The 17280-nt window shown below is 37.0% G+C and overlaps 1 protein-coding gene across 1 annotated transcript in view; it reads left to right on the top strand.

Moving 5' to 3' along the window:
- LOC134756100 (zwei Ig domain protein zig-8-like) overlaps positions 1-17280 on the top strand; it is a 660767-nt gene that overhangs the window by 126824 nt on the left and 516663 nt on the right. The window lies entirely within an intron of this gene.

The following is a 17280-nucleotide window of genomic DNA, read 5'->3' as shown; positions in this document are numbered from 1 at the left end:
TCTAAGGCAGAATAATTACAAGTTAAATTTATGGTTCTAAAATATTATTATTTTTTACGCACGTAAAAGTTTTTACTTTTTATCAAATATGTTAAACTATGGTAATATTTATTTATTCATCATCATCATCATTAATTTAAGAACCGAGCTCATGTCGGTGGAGCAATTTCCATGTATCTCTTTGCTGAGCCTTTCGTTTGACCGCCTGATACGTCACGACGTTTATCTTTTCCTTTAGTTGGTCCATGTATGTTCTTCTTGGTCTCCCTCTCTTCCGCCTTCCTTCTACTTTCCCTTCCACAATATTTTTTATGAATTCGTCGTGTCGTAACAGGTGCCCAACCATCTTCCCTCTTCTGCTCTCAATGATTTGCAACAGCAAATTTATTTATTACCCCTGTCTAATCATTGTCCCTTTTGGCATTATTTGGGGGTCATAGTGGTGAAATACCTATTTAATAGTCAAGTCAATAGATTGTACTTTAGAGAGTTTACCCTATACCTATGTAGAGGTATGTCATTAGGGTTCCGTACCCAAAGGGTAAAAACGGGACCCTATTACTAAGACTCCGCTGTCCGTCTGTCCGTCTGTCTGTGTGTCACCAGGCTGTATCTCATCATGAACCGTGATAGCTAGACAGTTGAAATTTTTACAGATGATGTATTTCTGTTGCCGCTATAACAACAAATACTAAAAAGTATGGAGCCCTCGGTGGGCGAGTCAGCTAAACAATATTTCCTTTTCTAGACCCGGGTGTATTAAATTATTCCATAGAAATAGGAAAAATAAGAAAATCGAGATGTTTCTTTGTCCTCTTGTTCTATCAATAGATTTAGTAAATAAAATATTCTCGTTTAGGAAATATAAGGCCAATATCTATATGACAATGTGACGGTAATACGTAATTAGGAAGTATTATTGGGTATACATTATTCATACGAATTCGATTTGTGGACTGTTTCGTACTTTTTGCCTTATATTATTAGTGTATTAGCTTTCTAGTAATTTTTGTCGGGAATTCATCACAAACATAAAGGGCTAAAGGTCATTTAGGCCTAAGGGTTGAGTTGGGACTTTAAAAAAATGTCTTAACTTAGGTCGTCTAGGTCACATTGTCGTAACCTTTAATAAAAACCGGCCAAAAGCATGTTGGGCTAGATTCTGTTTTATTAATAGCCTCAGTTAAGAAATCGGCGCACAGTTTAAAAATCCCGAATAATTGAAAATTGAGTCAAAAATAAAACAATGCTTACCTACCTAAATTTTGATTTGTATCGTCAAAGGTAAGATGTTATTGTATATTTATGTCGTGAAAATAGTCAGAACCGTGACCCCTAAAAATTTCTTGGCCATCACTACAGAAATTAATTTAATTCCTTTTGATAAAGATTGGAAAACAATTCTAATTAACTTGCTTTTTTCGCAATTTTCTCTTTGATAATTCTTTGTAACAATCTTAGAAAATAGTTTTGCAATCCTAGGCATCATAAGTAATTAACGTTTTTCTGAAGTTTTTAATAAGTTTACTGTGTTAATATTTGCCTTTAGTACCTTTAAAGGTACTAAAAAAGTTATTTTCATTATTTAGACAACATTTAATTTGATGTTGCGTCTGAAATGTAAGGAATTATATATATTTTGCATATCATTTTTATTTGCAAATACTTTATAAACTTTTTCTTACCATATTTGAGTGTCCCACTGCTGGGCAAAGGCCTCTCCCCTGGTATGGAGATAACTCCCGATTTTGTGTTGAAATTAGTTTAAAAACTAAACCAATTTCCGTGGCAAACTGTTTAAATACATAGTATATTCCTCGAAGGTAGCCCCCAACTATCTGGATCTCGAACTACCGGCATAACTCGGGCAATTAATGCCTCCAATGAAATTCAACGCCGAGTTAGTCGAAAGCATATTCGCACTTAAAAAATCTCATCTTAACTCGTTACTTTTGATATTTTCTATACGATACTTGATATAGTATGAATTATCTCAAATGATTTTAAGGCCCAGACCCTAATCCGTTAAACAAAGGCCTTTGTTTCTTTTATGAAGAGGCGCCTTAGTCGCGTGCCGAGCGCGTGTCAAAGCAACCGTGTCGTTAAAAAGCAACTATCGTGATGAAAAATGTAACAGCTCATTCTGAGATAACGAGTTTGGGTAATGAAGGACGAACGGTTGCCTGTGTGGCCTCAGAATACATAGCTGCCACATAAATTTAAACCATATAAATAGGACGGTAAAATTTATTTTTAAACGAGTTGGTTCCTGTTCAGTCAGTAGCGGTAGCATTGGTAACCGCTGAACAAAAGAAACAAAGGCTTTTGTTTAACAGATTAGGGTGTGAGGCGTAAAAATCATTTGAGAAAATTCATACTATACCTACAACTTCAGAGGGGTTGCAAGTGTATTGCCGGCCTTTAAAATGGGAGTACGCTCTTTTCTAAGAGGTTTGAAGGTTGTACCGGTCCGGAAATACCCGGCGACACTTCATTCTACAATTCCTCAGTGCCAATTGTTTAGTAACACCTACACAGTCACCTCTCAGAGGCACATTATATATTGTACGGTGACTTTCATCCCTTCACCATATATATACTAGTGGCTCTGTGACCTATAGGCCTGGCGACTTGATACGCATGACAGATGACGTATCAAGCATGACATAATGTCCCTCTGTTGAAGGCTTCTGCAGGTGCATGGCCTCGTGCAGTTTTAATTGCACAGGTGTAGTAATTTAAGCACACCATGTAGCGGGGAAGGGCCCTGAGGTCTCATGCCTTCAACTTTTGCCGTCATTATAACTCCAGGCTATCCGGTGAGCGACGTTAGAGGTGTACGAAGAATGAGAGTATTTTGGTCTTGGAATATTGTTGACAATCGGTGTTTTATGCGTAGGTCTTGAAGTTTTCAAGTCAAGTCAAGTCAAAATATTATTTTTTCAAATAGACCTAGCAACAAGCACTTTTAAATTGTCAAGTTTTACAAATATTACCTTAATCTAAATATCAGAGCAATTTATTGATGCAGTTATTATTGTTCTTAAAAACATTGAATTATTATAGATATGTCAAACTTAATAATAAGAATTTCACAAAAGGATCGTTGTATTGACTGATTAGTACGTATTGCCATAGAGTAACTTATACTAGAGCGGTACGTACTGTCATAGTAAATTTTGTAACCCCAGTAAATGCACTGCCATCTGTCGACACACTTTAAAACTAAAAATGAAGATTTATAAAAATACGATAAAATGTATTTAAATATGGATAAATGATTTTTTTTATTTGCATTAATTATTTTTATGATTTTGACCCATGTTCTTTCACTGATATGCGTTAAAATTGTTAAATAACAAACGAAACCGTCAACGCCATCTATACGACAGTAGGCCAAAGCTAGTAGCGCCCTCTGAACGAGAATAAAATTTTCTTGATTTTCGATGCACGTTTTTTCCTTAGACTGTATCCATCTATTACGGAGTTATATCTATCTTTGGTATTGCTAAATCACCACGCACCACATCTCAAACGCGTTGATACGCTTGTTCAAGTTTGCTCGGTAAGTCCATGTCTCGAAACGTTTGAATAAATTATAAACGTGCGATCGAGACTCGGTTTTCAAAGATCGAACAGGCCTCCCGGCCTCGTATTGTTGCAATTGATTTACTGACCTTAGATATCGGTAGCTTGTTCAAACACTTTGGAATTCTATTGATACATTTGGAGGGATTTGAAATGTGTTGGTATTGGAGTATTCCTAGCTCCTAGTTTATTGACAGTTCTGTTGAATGGATGTTAAATGTAGTAATGTTTAGTATTATAGTTACCCAATTTTATACTAGATGTCGCTGCTCTTTCGGCTACTTCGCGCTATTAAAATATTGCTTTAGCCCCTTATAAGGTAAATTTGGTGTCTGAATTTATGAATATAATTAAATATGTTATGTTAGTATGTTACCCTCTGTTAATACAGCCCATATAGCATTAGGTTTTTACTTTCACCTCTGTTAATCAGGAAGAAACTGTAGTTGTAATATTGTATAGCTTAGGTCGGAGTGGCGAGCCTTGGGGGAGGCCTATGTCCAGCAGTGGACATGATGATGATGATGATGATAGCTTAGCGTTAGTTAAATTTTTTCATTTGAATTATCAATATATTTTAATTTGTAACTCGATAAAATAAAACTATCTGGTAATAAATAATACTACACAAATGTTTTGAGAAACTTGAATTTATTCTCAACCGAAGTAATTTATACTTAAGCACGTCTAAAGTGACGTTTTTGGTTGAACAAATGTGACTTTTGACACCGTCAGTTTAGATTTGATGCATATCTAATCCAGATCTAATTCATATCCTGTTATTAAAATCAGCATACGCATGTCAGTTCAAATCTCAAACTTGTTAGTTTGATAATGTCCTTATTTATTTCTTCTTAGTCATATTCTTCATTACAGAAGGACGTGCCATTGAAATTTTTAATACTATTCGAATTTAAACTATTGTGAGACATACTAACTTTAAGCTAATTTTGCTGTTTCACTCGTGTCTCTATTGTTTCCTATATAGCTTTATGTCATATTATTGTATTGTTTGTCCACATTTTCGTTAGTCATAATTTGGTTTTTCTCAGAAACGCGTAACTTTTCAGGATTGCCATAATACAAATCTAACCTAACCTATCTATAGGATAACCTGAGGAAAATCCTGAAAAGTTAACGGTTTCAGAATTATGACTAATGATAATATGACAATCATTACATTATGACTCTCAATAATTATGTCAAACAAAGGGACCCCGTATTACTCACGTATTTTTAGTCACTCCAGCGCGTCGCCCCATCAGTGGACTGTTATTGTTTGAAAATTGCGGCTCTCCGAAACATGTCGCGCGAGTGACTAAAAATACGTCTATGAAACCGCAAAATTAGCTTAGTTTTTATACTATTGTTCCAATTTGAAGTCTCCCGTCGTTTAAAAACAGGAAACTCCGCCAACATTTGTCTTACAAAGGAAAATAGGTCTTGTCAACGAAGTATCTGTTCCTATACAAATAAATATAAATTCTGCGCAAGAATGTGGGCACATGTAATTAAAGGCTTTGCAAACAGACGCCAGAGTACTATAGTATATAATACAGTAATATATCTTTAAGGCCCACGTACACCATCACACTAACCCGGGTTAACCGGTTAAACCTGGAGTTACCATGGTTACCAGTATAATTCGACACTGGGTTAACGGTTAACGGTCCCCGGGTTAGTGGTGCAAGTGGGCCTAAGTGGAAATACTTACACACTTTGGCCATGCAATGAGCTAACAACGATATGAGCTAAAATAAAAACATTGTTATATGCCTCTCTATCGCTCGAATATTGAAGACATTCAATTGTTATTATAACGTTGTTATTATACTTTTTGTATGTCATAGTTTATCACGAGAAGCGCTGGTGGCCTAGCGATAAGAGCGTGCGACTTTCAATCCGGAGGTCGCGGGTTCAAAACCCCCGGCTCGTACCAATGAGGTTTTCGGAACTTATGTACGAAATATCATTTGATATTTATACCAGTCGCTTTTCGGTGAAGGAAAACATCGTGAGGAAACCGGACTAATCCTAACAAGGCCTAGTTCCCCCTCTGGGTTGGAAGGTTAGATGGCAATCGCTTTCGTAAAAACTAGTGCCTACGTCAATTCTTAGGATGAGTTGTCAAGCGGACCCCAGGCTCCCATGAGCCGTGGCAAAATGCCGGGATAACGCGAGGAAGATGATGATGAGTTTATCACGAATAAATGCGATGATTTCTGATTTGATTTCAAGTGTATGAGAGGCAAAAAAAGAAATTTCGAATTTTGATTTTATCTGGCATGACATGGGTTCTCTCGTCATTGCAGTTCTTACCTTTTAATTGGTATTAATTTAAACAAGATGTAAAAACTATCTTGCGCAAAACATACAGGCTGCAGCATTAAAGAGACGAAATGTATTGTTTAAGAGGACGAGATTATATGTTAATGGAATACAGACGACGAAAGCCAACGTTATTCCTTAGCAGTTCGCAGAAATGATGAGACAAATCTGTTGACGCACTTGACGAGATTTGAATTTCCAGCTTAAGTACTGTCATTGTTTATTTACTCTGCAGACACGCTTGGGGACGAGGCGCAATTACAGATCCGTTTATTTTAGTAATTAAACAATCTAAGGCTTCATGTTGGAGAATATCTAGATATTCTAGAACATGTTTGATTATTCTAAACTTTTGGGTCAGTCCGGGATGGGTAGTAATTTACATTTGGTCGTTTCTGAGAACGCCTTATAGTCGGTAATTTCGGTGGCCTAGTTCATTCAGTCCCTTATCCATCCGGTAACGCCTCGAATAAGAGTCACTCCGACTCCGACACTCATCAGCTAGCTTAGTTTCTTGCTGGATTTTCTTGGCTAGGCTAAGTTTAGCGAACCAGCGACAGTTTAGCGAACTCTCATTAGTTCGATTCCCTCACCACATCCACATTAGGTTGAGTCGCTCACCTGATCTCGCTGGAGCGCAAAGTAGTATTCCAGTGTAGTAAATTGAAGTGTGGAGCAGAAAGATCCTGGTATCCCCAGGTTTCCTTTCTCCCACATAGCCCGATCACCCTGCTGCTCCAGAAGTATAAAGCCCATGAAAGGTTAAAGAAAGGTGGCCTAGTTTGTGCATCTTCTGAGTAACATGGAAACAATAACGTGCGTCCTTAGGCTATAATGCCTACTTTCCATCAGGCGAGCCGCAGGACAGTTTGCCACCGTTGTAGTTTAAAATTGTTAAATGTACTTAATTGTAAAATACTCGACTTCGAATGGATAACTATTTTTCTTACCATACACTTTTTAAGTGGCGGATACACCAATGATACTTAAGGGGTTCATTGTGATATTTATAAATACTTAACTTCGTAGCTTTACTTTTCTTTGCATGTTCATTTTAATTAATGGTTTGCTATTCAATAAAATACAGCTAAAGCCCGATTCAGATAAAAAAAAATGGTTTTGATCTCATTTTGACACGACCGTGAAGATTGCTCACTAATTGGTGCATGCAAAATAAAATTAAAGTTGTGTGGGATACGGGCCAATCACCAATGCAGTGATGATTGTCTTGGCCCAAAACGATGATCATGGTCATGTCAGAACCAACTCAATTGCTATGTAACAAAAAGGTTTATAAAAAAAATAACAATTACCATGTTAAAAGTGTTAGCACCTGAATCCCGTGACCTCCGCTGCCGGTTCCGACTGAATAAAACTACAATCATGGCGGCATTTTATAAAGTTTTTTATTGTTAGAAACTGGTGCTCAACGGATGCGAACTTTATAGCTCATTGTCCGTGGGGACCTTACACTGATGCCTTATTCGTATACGTTTTATTACGACAAACAGGACATCTAAGTCAAGACTAATCCTAGCAGTCGTGATTTCGGTGGTCTCTACATGTTATGATTAGATTTCTAAACGTGAAAGGCTTTATTATTCAAATTGGGCATATTGAATTCACTTATATATATAAGTCAGAAACTACCAGCGGTTCTAACCTTAATTAAAATTTAATGGTATTAAAAAAAAACAATAAATACAAGATAATAATAGTCATGAGAACGTCCAAAGACGCGAAGAAGACCACCCGGTAAAACTGGCCTTGAACCTGCCTGTAACCCAGCCACGCGGCCATGGAAGACCACCCGCCACTTGGCTGACGACGGGCGAAAGAGACCTTAAAGAAGCTCAAATTGATTCAAACGCCGCACGCAATCGTGCTCAGTGGAGGATGCGGACGAGGAGGGCCGACCCCAAGTAAATGGGACTACCGGTCTAGGGGAAAGAAGAATAGTCATGAGAATGTGCAAATAGAAATTTAGCAGTTACCTATGTGTATTAGATACCAATTTTTTTTTATCTGTATGATTCCGCTTCTATTTTATTTAAGTATGCTATTACTTTGCCATGCCTTCCCGCAGGTTACGATGCCACTCGGGTCTCATCTCCGCGCGTTAGCTGAAATGCTGAAGCCATTTATGTCCTGTTCATGCTCATCCCCGGCAGTGTAACCGTACCTGAATAGTAATTGATGAGTGCGCAGGTGGCGTTACATGTTCTACAACATTGTATTGCCGACAATACCCATTGCCTGCACCGTTTGTACTGAACGTGATATATGTTTAGTTTGAAGGTATTTTGAAGCCATCAATTTAAGTTAATGCCTTTGAATACGCTTTAGTAATGCTGTAGAAATTGATGCCCAATTTGAAGCAGTGACAGCAATGCACAACTTTTGTTTAATTTGAAAATGTACTTCGTCCATGGACACCTCTGGAGTTACAGGCGTCCATAGGCTACGGAGAATGCTTACAATCAGGCGCGTATCCTTGTTTGCCAGCGACGTAGAATAAAAAAATAATTCGTCCATGTAGATCTCGTTAAATACTTTTTACTCAAAACTTATATAATTTATTCATTTATCACAATAATATAATCAAATGTCAAAAATGAAACAAAAATACATAATAGTTAAAAACACACCTTAAATAAATAAAAAATCTTTAAACAAAAAAAAAAATGTAACACCTACTTAAACATATCTTGGGGTTCAACTTCAAGAATTATTTACTAGTGGAGTGTGGAGTTTTACAATACTTGATCCTACCTTACAAGGTTTACGTTAGGTGTTTTCTGTCAGTATTTATATTAAGGAACTTGAAAAGGCTGCCCAGCATCAGATTCAAAATATTCTTCATATCCAAACGCAAACGGTTTTAAAATTATCATTAATAAATATACCGCAGTAAAAATCTTTTTGAACGTATTTTTGAGCTTGCCAATATGACAATTAACATTCAACACGAAGGTCCATATTGTATCTCAATGTTGTTTAACTATTCCAACTATTACCGGCAATATTGCCCAAGTTAAGTCAGATTGCGGGCTAAACCGTTTAGTCATGAATTGTTCAACTATTTAGAGACGGTATTGTTCACGTTACGTTTAGTCGGTACACGAGTACAATAAGATAGTCTGACGAACGATTGGGTGGCTCTGAATAAATTGAAGCAGTTGCTTGTCAAATTTCAGTTTAAATTAGTTCAGTAAACACTATACACAGTATACACGCATAAGCGGTTTAAGGAGCATTTTCTGTACCTACCTAGTTAGACCAAGCTAACTGCAGTGGCGATCGATAAAAAGTAGTTTTTGCAAATCAGTTTGTGACAACACAGAAAAAAAGAATTAGATAGTCTTGATACTTGTGAATCTACCATTAACCGATTGTGAAAATGACGTTCATAAGATTAGTAGGCCTATACCTATTATTTACGAGTAAGCAATACAAGCAAAAAATCGTTGGGATGGACGTATGGTCATACACCAGGCGGACCGAATAACCTTAGAGACTAAAGCCACATTACAGTTTAGAGGGCAAAAGTGCCCACATTCGTCACGTCCGCCAGTCAAGAGTATACGACAAAGAAGAAGTGCCATAGAAGTCGGATTTTGTTATACATTCTGGTACAGCAATGGTGTCAACGTCTTTAACTCACCAGCGCCAGCGTGGTCTCTTTTACACTCTTTTACACTTTTGCTAAGAATTTTGCTTAGACATTCACTTGACCACTAATGCCTATTTTGCGCTTGAATCTAGAACAAGCCTAATCTAACCCCAAAGTGCAGATTTGGCCGCTCAAGGGCTCCTAATTCGGAATCTAAGACATTCTGAGGCGTTACTTAGTCGCAAGTGCAGGCAACTATGCCGATGTCGGCAGAGACATGGCAAAATAGAACAGCTTGTTTACTTTGGTATAATCTGAACGTTTTGTTATTCGAATATCAATGTCAATATATACCATTGAAATAATTATCTTGAATGTGACATTTGTGCTGACATAGGCATAGGTGCTGGGGACACCAGGGAAAGAGGCCGACCGCTGATAAGCTGGAATTCCGACCATCAAAAAAGACTTACTGACGCAAGGCTTGACGCCGGATATGACATACATTCCGTGCCGGCTGAATGTGATGCCGCTGATTTCTATGACACAGCCTAATTTTTTTTCGCGATTTTGGCATTGGTCCCATAATAAAAGTTGTTTAGTATGACCGATAAATTCACTACGCCTCTGCGTCTGCGTGCGTTTTTTATCAGCCATGCTCTTATGGCTGATAAAAAAAGAGTTCAACCTATATGAGTCTCCGGCAAGCTCGGTTCTCCATACAAACGTAGTCATTTTAAAACAAGTAGCTAGTTTGCTCTGAAACTTTGTACTTACAATAGGAAAAGGTATATCTATGTCTGAAATTAGCTTATGTAGCTTCAGATACCATAGTTAAAAAATACAGCGAATTTACGTTTTTCATACAAAACTTGTTTTTGCTTTATTTCGTTTGTTTTATAAACTGGAGCTATATAAACTAATTTCAGACCTAGATATACCTCATGTCATTGTATGTGCAAAGTTTCCAATCCAAAACGTAGTTTTAAAATGAGAACGGAACTCCGTTTGTATGGGAAGGTGAAATTCGGCCGAGCTTGCCGGGGACTCTTAAGACGCTCGTTAAATCCCAGACGCGTAGTTTGCCATCTCTGACAATGTTAAGAGAAGTCGGAATGTGAAGCCGCAGGCAGGATATTAAACCCTCGGATTTATGTTCTAGTAATTAACGCTCAACCTGGAGCGGATATTGCGCGGTTTCGCCTAATCTCGACGCCAACTTTGATTTCACTATTGCTAAGTTGAATATTGAGCCGCAGAATTGTAAGACAAATATATGCCTGAATGGATTGGATATGGTATTAGATATATAAAAAACCGGCCAAGTGCAAATCGGACTCGCGCACCGATGGTTCCGTACTTTTTAGTATTTGTTATAGCGGCAACAGAAATACATCATCTGTAAAAATTTCAACTGTCTAGCTACCACGGATCATGAGATACAGCCTGGTGATAGACAGACAGACGGGACAGCGGCGTCTACTTAATAGGGTCGCGTTTTTACCCTTTGGGTACGGAACCCTAAAAAGAAGCCTAAACTGGTACTGCTACACTGAAAAAAATGCTTTCATAACAGTAACAAAACATTTTGTTTATAAATATTTACACAAAATACAACATTTGATGATACCCGTCAATACCAGACTGGTTCATTATTGGGTGATGCGTAATTAACGATCGAAGCTTGCGTGTAGCGTTTGGCGTATGGCGTGTAGCGTGCTGATCGATCATACAGGGTGTCCTTAGCCATTGGACAAACCCTGAAATCCCACGCAGGATTACTTCTCAGGAATGCTCTAACGTTAATATTTTTTTAATTAGAACAAAAGATAAAAAAAAAAAACAAAAGTTATTTCCAATAATCGACAACAAAAAGAAACATACTGTTTTAATCATTGGTAGTGTTTTTGACTATTTCGAAAATGTGCGGCAATGATGACATTTGTCAAAAGCCAGAATCTTATTAGTGTCGTAAATAAAAAAGATAATCAAAAAGGTCGAAGAAGGTTTCATATTATTTAGCACCTCAGGAGTTACTAACACATACAGGCTGTTCCAAAGTCATCGTAATTTGTTTATTACTTCGTAACCGACACCGGTTGTTATGATACTTTGTATACTGGTTCCAAATACTCTAATGCATATCAAACCAATCCAATTCAATCATCGAAGCCCCGCGTAGGTACGCAACGCGCAGCGCGCGCGCCGGAATGCTGCCCCACTCGCATCGCACAAACTTGCAAAAACTAAAAAGCTAGCACATGTTATAGGTCGAAAAGTGTATAATTGCCTTCCGCGTGAAATTGTTACTGCAAAAAGTGCGTCAATGTTTAAAACTAAACTCAGACAATGGCTCCTCGAGCAGACGTTCTATGACCACAAAGAGCTTTTTATAAGTAAACCCATGTCATAGAATAAGAATAATATTGTATAATACCTACATATTATAGTACCTATTGACTTGTAATTTTATATTATTAATAAATGATGGTTATGATTATGATTATTATGTACATTTCGGCTTTGTCCAATGGCTAAGGACATCCTGTATATTTTTGAGCGTTATTAACCCCTGCGTATCAAAAGCGTAAAGGGTGTGTGATAAATTTTCACGTCATTGTTATCATGACTTTATTTTTTGTCCATGAAATATTTTGGGAGTATACTTAATAAATGTACAGTCAGAATCAGTGGTAATGGATGAGATTACGCGTCAAAAGTATGTATACACGGTGGCAAAAAAATAAGTGCATTCCCGTCGTCAGGGAGGTTTTGGGATTATACTGAGCAACTTTTACTATGGGACCAACCACGAAATCGCGAAAAAAAATTTACCCTCCCATAGAAAATGGACCAGCCAAAATGTATGAAACAGCCAATTTTTTACCGTGTATAATAACAGTACCCTCACCATGAGTTTGACGCGACTGCGTCAACTTAAGAGAGATGCACTGTGACTGTGAGTTAGTTTACGCAGTCACTTGCGAATATGACAGTCTCTAACTCGTGGTAAGGATACTTTTATCTATGAGATGTACAAAAAGATACATGTATCCATTTATGCAAAACAAATACACATCGTGGCAGTTACATTTGAAGACGTTGTTCTATATTTGTACTGTAAATACTTTCGCAAGATCTGTCATTTAAATTCTCTGCATTAATTATATGATTATGTACACCAAAGATAGATATAACTCCGTAATAGATGGATACAGTCTAAGGAAAAAACGTGCCTCGAAAATCAAGAAAATTTGATTCTCGTTCAGAGGGCGCTACTAGTTTTGGCCTACAGTCGTATAGATGGCGTTGACGGTTTCGTTTGTTATTTAACAATTTTAACGCATATCAGTGAAAGAACATGGGTCAAAATCATAAAAATAATTAATGCAAATAAAAAAAATCATTTATCTATATTTAAATACATTCTATCGTATTTTTATAAATCTTTATTTTTAGTTTTAAAGTGTGTCGACAGATGGCAGTGAATTTACTGGGGTTACAAAATTTACTATGACAGTACCGCTCTAGTATAAATTACTCTATGTGTACACTGAAGTGGTAAAATATGGGTGCACACATCATACTCAAAAATATGCCCCCATAGCTCTTACCTATGTCAGCGAATTAAGAACTATGGGCCATATTTTTGAGTAAGTTATATGCACCCATATTTTTACACTTGACTGTACTTAGGTTTGAAGAAGTCGACCTCGATTTAAAGTAAATAACCGGACAACTGCGAGTCGGACTCGCGCACGAACGGTTCCGTACCATTACGCAAAAACGGCAAAGAAATCACGTTTGTTGTATGGGAGCCCCACTTAAATATTTATTTTATTCTGTTTTTAGTATTTGTACCGAAATACGTCATCTGTGAAAATTTCAACTGCACGGTACACGGTATCACGGTTCATGAGATACAGCCTCGTGACCGACAGACGGACAGCGGAGTCTTAGTAATAGGGTCCCGTTCTTACCCTTTGGGTACGGAACCCTAAAAAGGAATTTATTACAGAGCGAGTAAGACCACCATTTTATTGTGTGTATAATTCCAATACAAATTTTATTCAAATCCGTGATATTATTCATGCCATTTCAAGTCTTATTCTTATTCTTATTATTTTCTTACGTAAAACAAAAAGAAACCAAAATAATTCATCTTAAGCTTGAAAAATCAGCCCATCACCCTTTCCATTACGAAACAAAACACACCATGGTCATAATGTAATAAACTGAAGCGGTTTAAACCCCTTGGCCCCTTGTTTACGTTAAGTAAAAATAATCTGTCCGCCATCTTGAAGCGGAAGTTCACCGAAGTAAACAGTGGCCATCGGCTGTTTGTCTTGCCAACTTCTGTTGTTAATAGAGATGCAACGGATAGTTGTTTGGCCCGATACCGGATACCGGATATTCGGCCTGACCATCGGCCGAATATTCGGTAAATGGCCGCCGAATGTTAGGCCGGCGGAATTATACCTACATTTCGGTTTTTCAGGTGCGGATTGTGCAGGTTTTTGACCTGTTTCGTAGTGAACTTTCGCGCAGACTCATTTTTAGGTTTGAAATGAGTGAGTGGAATGTTTAAATTGTTTTAAAATTATAAACGAGTACGATTATGACAGTGACTGTTTCTTAAATCCAGTTTGTTTAGGTACTCCGAAATCAAGCAAAGTTACTATCCGGCCGGATAGTGGTCACTATCCGATGTCCGGCATGATATTAAAATAAGGGCCATATAGGCCAGATACCAGATAGTAACCGAATATCCGGTGCATCTCTAGTTGTTAATGCTTAGCTTACGCGAGTCGAATATTCAGTGCACTAACGTACCTGCGCTAAACAAGGCCCGGTTCTTAAGGAGCCCACTGACTATCAGTCCGCCGGACGATATCGGCCTGTCAGTTGGAACAAAAATTTGACAGTTCCGAACAACTGACAGGCCGATATGGTCCGGCGGACTGATAGTCAATGGGCCCCTTAAAGCTTGCCTGCTTTCAAAATTTCGTACTTTTATAAGTGGGATTCAAATTTTAATGTCGTTTTTAAGGTTCCGTACCTCAACAGGAAAAAAACGGAACCCTTATAGGATCACTTTGTTTTCGATCCGTCTGTCTATCTGACTGTCTGTCAAGACCCTTTATCTCGGGAACCCGTGTATCGAGTTGAAATTAAGACCACTCAGGTATACAGTCCCTTGAAACTGAAAAAATCAAACTTTTAAGTTAACGTAAAAAAAATAACGGCCGTTTATGCCGCAAAAAACGTAAATTTCGCCACTCAAGGGAATCAAAATTTAGAGGGTTATTATTTATAGTAATATCGTCATTGTGAAAACAAAATGTGAAAACAATTAATTTGTAAAAAATAAAAAATAACAAAAAAATTGTAAAATTTTTACGGAACTCTCGGTGGGCGAGTCCGACTCACACTTGTCCCGATTTTTGAATTTAGATTATCAGATTTTGATAAAATTGGGTGGATTAAGTTCCCTATTCTGTACAAAATAAGCGCAATATCACCGTATGTCCTACAAAATCTTTCACTGAATTTCGAAAACGTATACAATTTTCGTAGCTCAATAGAAATTTTCATATTTTTTTTTTGTCCCTGGATTTCGTTATTATTCCAATCAGAATGAGGAGCTCTTCAGACCTACCAAATTTTATCAAAATCTGACAAAAAAAAAATCGACAAAAAAGCCCACAAAAAAAAGGTGGCCTTCTTTGGTACCGTAGCGGCATGAATTGTTCTGTACACGAAATGTACATTTTATTTAATAGCGTGACGTGATGCGTTTGCGTTAAGTGTCATTTTGTACGGCATTTTGAGTTTCTAAAACGTCCCGCTTGGCGCGCTGTTCAAAATCCCATACAAAAATAGACATAACGCAAACGCGAAGGCACGTCACGCTACCGAATGTTTACACTAGTTTCGGAACTGGAGGTTTGACTCACCTACGCTCTTAGGCGTGTGGAACAACGATTCTGAACTTGGCACAGTAAGTACGGAACAGTGGTATAGTTTTTGTTGACTAAAGACGTTTGCTTAAAGCTGGAAGAACAGTGCGGTGCATTGTCTACTGAACGATTTATTGTATTTTATTTACTTTACTAACACTTTCAGTGCCAGGCACCCACCAGGCGCCCCATTTACAAATACAAAATGCATACACCTAGCGTATTGACAGTGTATGTTTGGAATTTGATGTTTTTTTTGTAGTTTCCAAACGTGATTGTACTAAAATAAGTAATTTTATTTATCTATATTTTTTATCAATTGACAATGTACCTATTTAATATTGTCTTCGGTTACCGCGACAGTTACTCATGAAATAAAACTATGAAAACGGATTATATCGCGTATATTGAATTTATAATACATCCCGACGTTTCGAACTCTTTACAGCGTTCGTGGTCAACGGGTGACTCCGGGGATGTATTATAAATTCAATATACGCGATATAATCCGTTTTCATAGTTTTATTTAATGTACCTATTTATTAAAAAAAAATGAATGTGCTGAATTCCTTTCTAATCATGGTTTATAATTAAGTGTCTAAGATCTGGGGACTACACTGATTGTGATAACAGGTTATGAATTTGTTATAGATATGATCTGTCATCTGTCAACACTGACATTTATTCAGAAATTGAAAATTTTTATACTATTTAAGTCACTTTTTCAGAAATTATCCTCGTCAACTAGGGATGTGTACAAACTTTGTATAAAAAAGTACCAACTATGTATATAGTTAGAATTATTTAACGTATCCGAATTTCATTCAATTTAATTACTAAGGTTTCATGTCATGTCAATTTAGAAAATAAATAAACTTGTACATATACTGTATTTGAATGTTACCTACTTAAAAGCTCTTTCTGCAATTCGGAAACTCTTAAAATAATTCTTGACTTAGGGTCGGTTGCACTACTTAAACAGTCTGTCACTGTTAAAGCGCTCGCGAAATTTTATTGTATGGAAATTTTCATAGTTCTCTGTCGAGTGATGTTAATCAGACCTTTAATACGTGTGGTTGGTGCAACTTACCCTTACTTTACTAACTTTTATTTGATGTAATAACCTAACCTGTTCGTCAAAATCACTGGACGTCCGTAAATGTTGTTCTTAGTTAGTTTCTCCACTAAAACTAACCTTAACAATAGTTAGCTTAGTTTGTTGTTTTAGGCCTCCATTTGTTACGAAGATTGGTTTGCGTTGCTAATCGTGTAAAAACTTAATGTAAATGAAGGAAGTTTAGTAATTAAGGGACGTTTTGGTGAAAAATTACGGGAAAATAAGGCTATTTGTAAGTGTCTTAAGTTTGTCTATCTGTCTTTCTGTTATCTGTTTACTTCTCACGCGCCCACGCCCGACTTACCATCCATATTAGGGAATAAGTATCTAACCTCTGAGTGCTCACTTCATATAGGTATCACTTTTATTTTTACATATTAATATTCGTAGCATTTCTTATAAATATAAATATTTTCGTACCGATATGTCTTCCAAGAAAGACTATAGAAGTGTATACTTTAGTCGTGTTTTTTAATACACATGTGTTTTAATTTCCTCGTATTCGAAATGTAGAGTGTTTAACTCGGGTGAAAGGCACCATTTCAGTCTCAAACTACCTCGACTGAAATGAGTGCCTTTCATCTCTGTTAACTATCTACTATACCAGATCTGTCTTATTGTAAAATCAGAATTGGATTGGGTTATCTCTTTTTTTAATTGAATAAATAAATATT

This window comes from Cydia strobilella, chromosome 3 (assembly GCF_947568885.1).
Source record: "Cydia strobilella chromosome 3, ilCydStro3.1, whole genome shotgun sequence".
Classification (NCBI taxonomy): Eukaryota; Metazoa; Arthropoda; class Insecta; order Lepidoptera; family Tortricidae; genus Cydia; species Cydia strobilella.
Note: the sequence above shows the minus strand (reverse complement) of the source record. Positions and strands in the feature narration are given on the sequence as shown.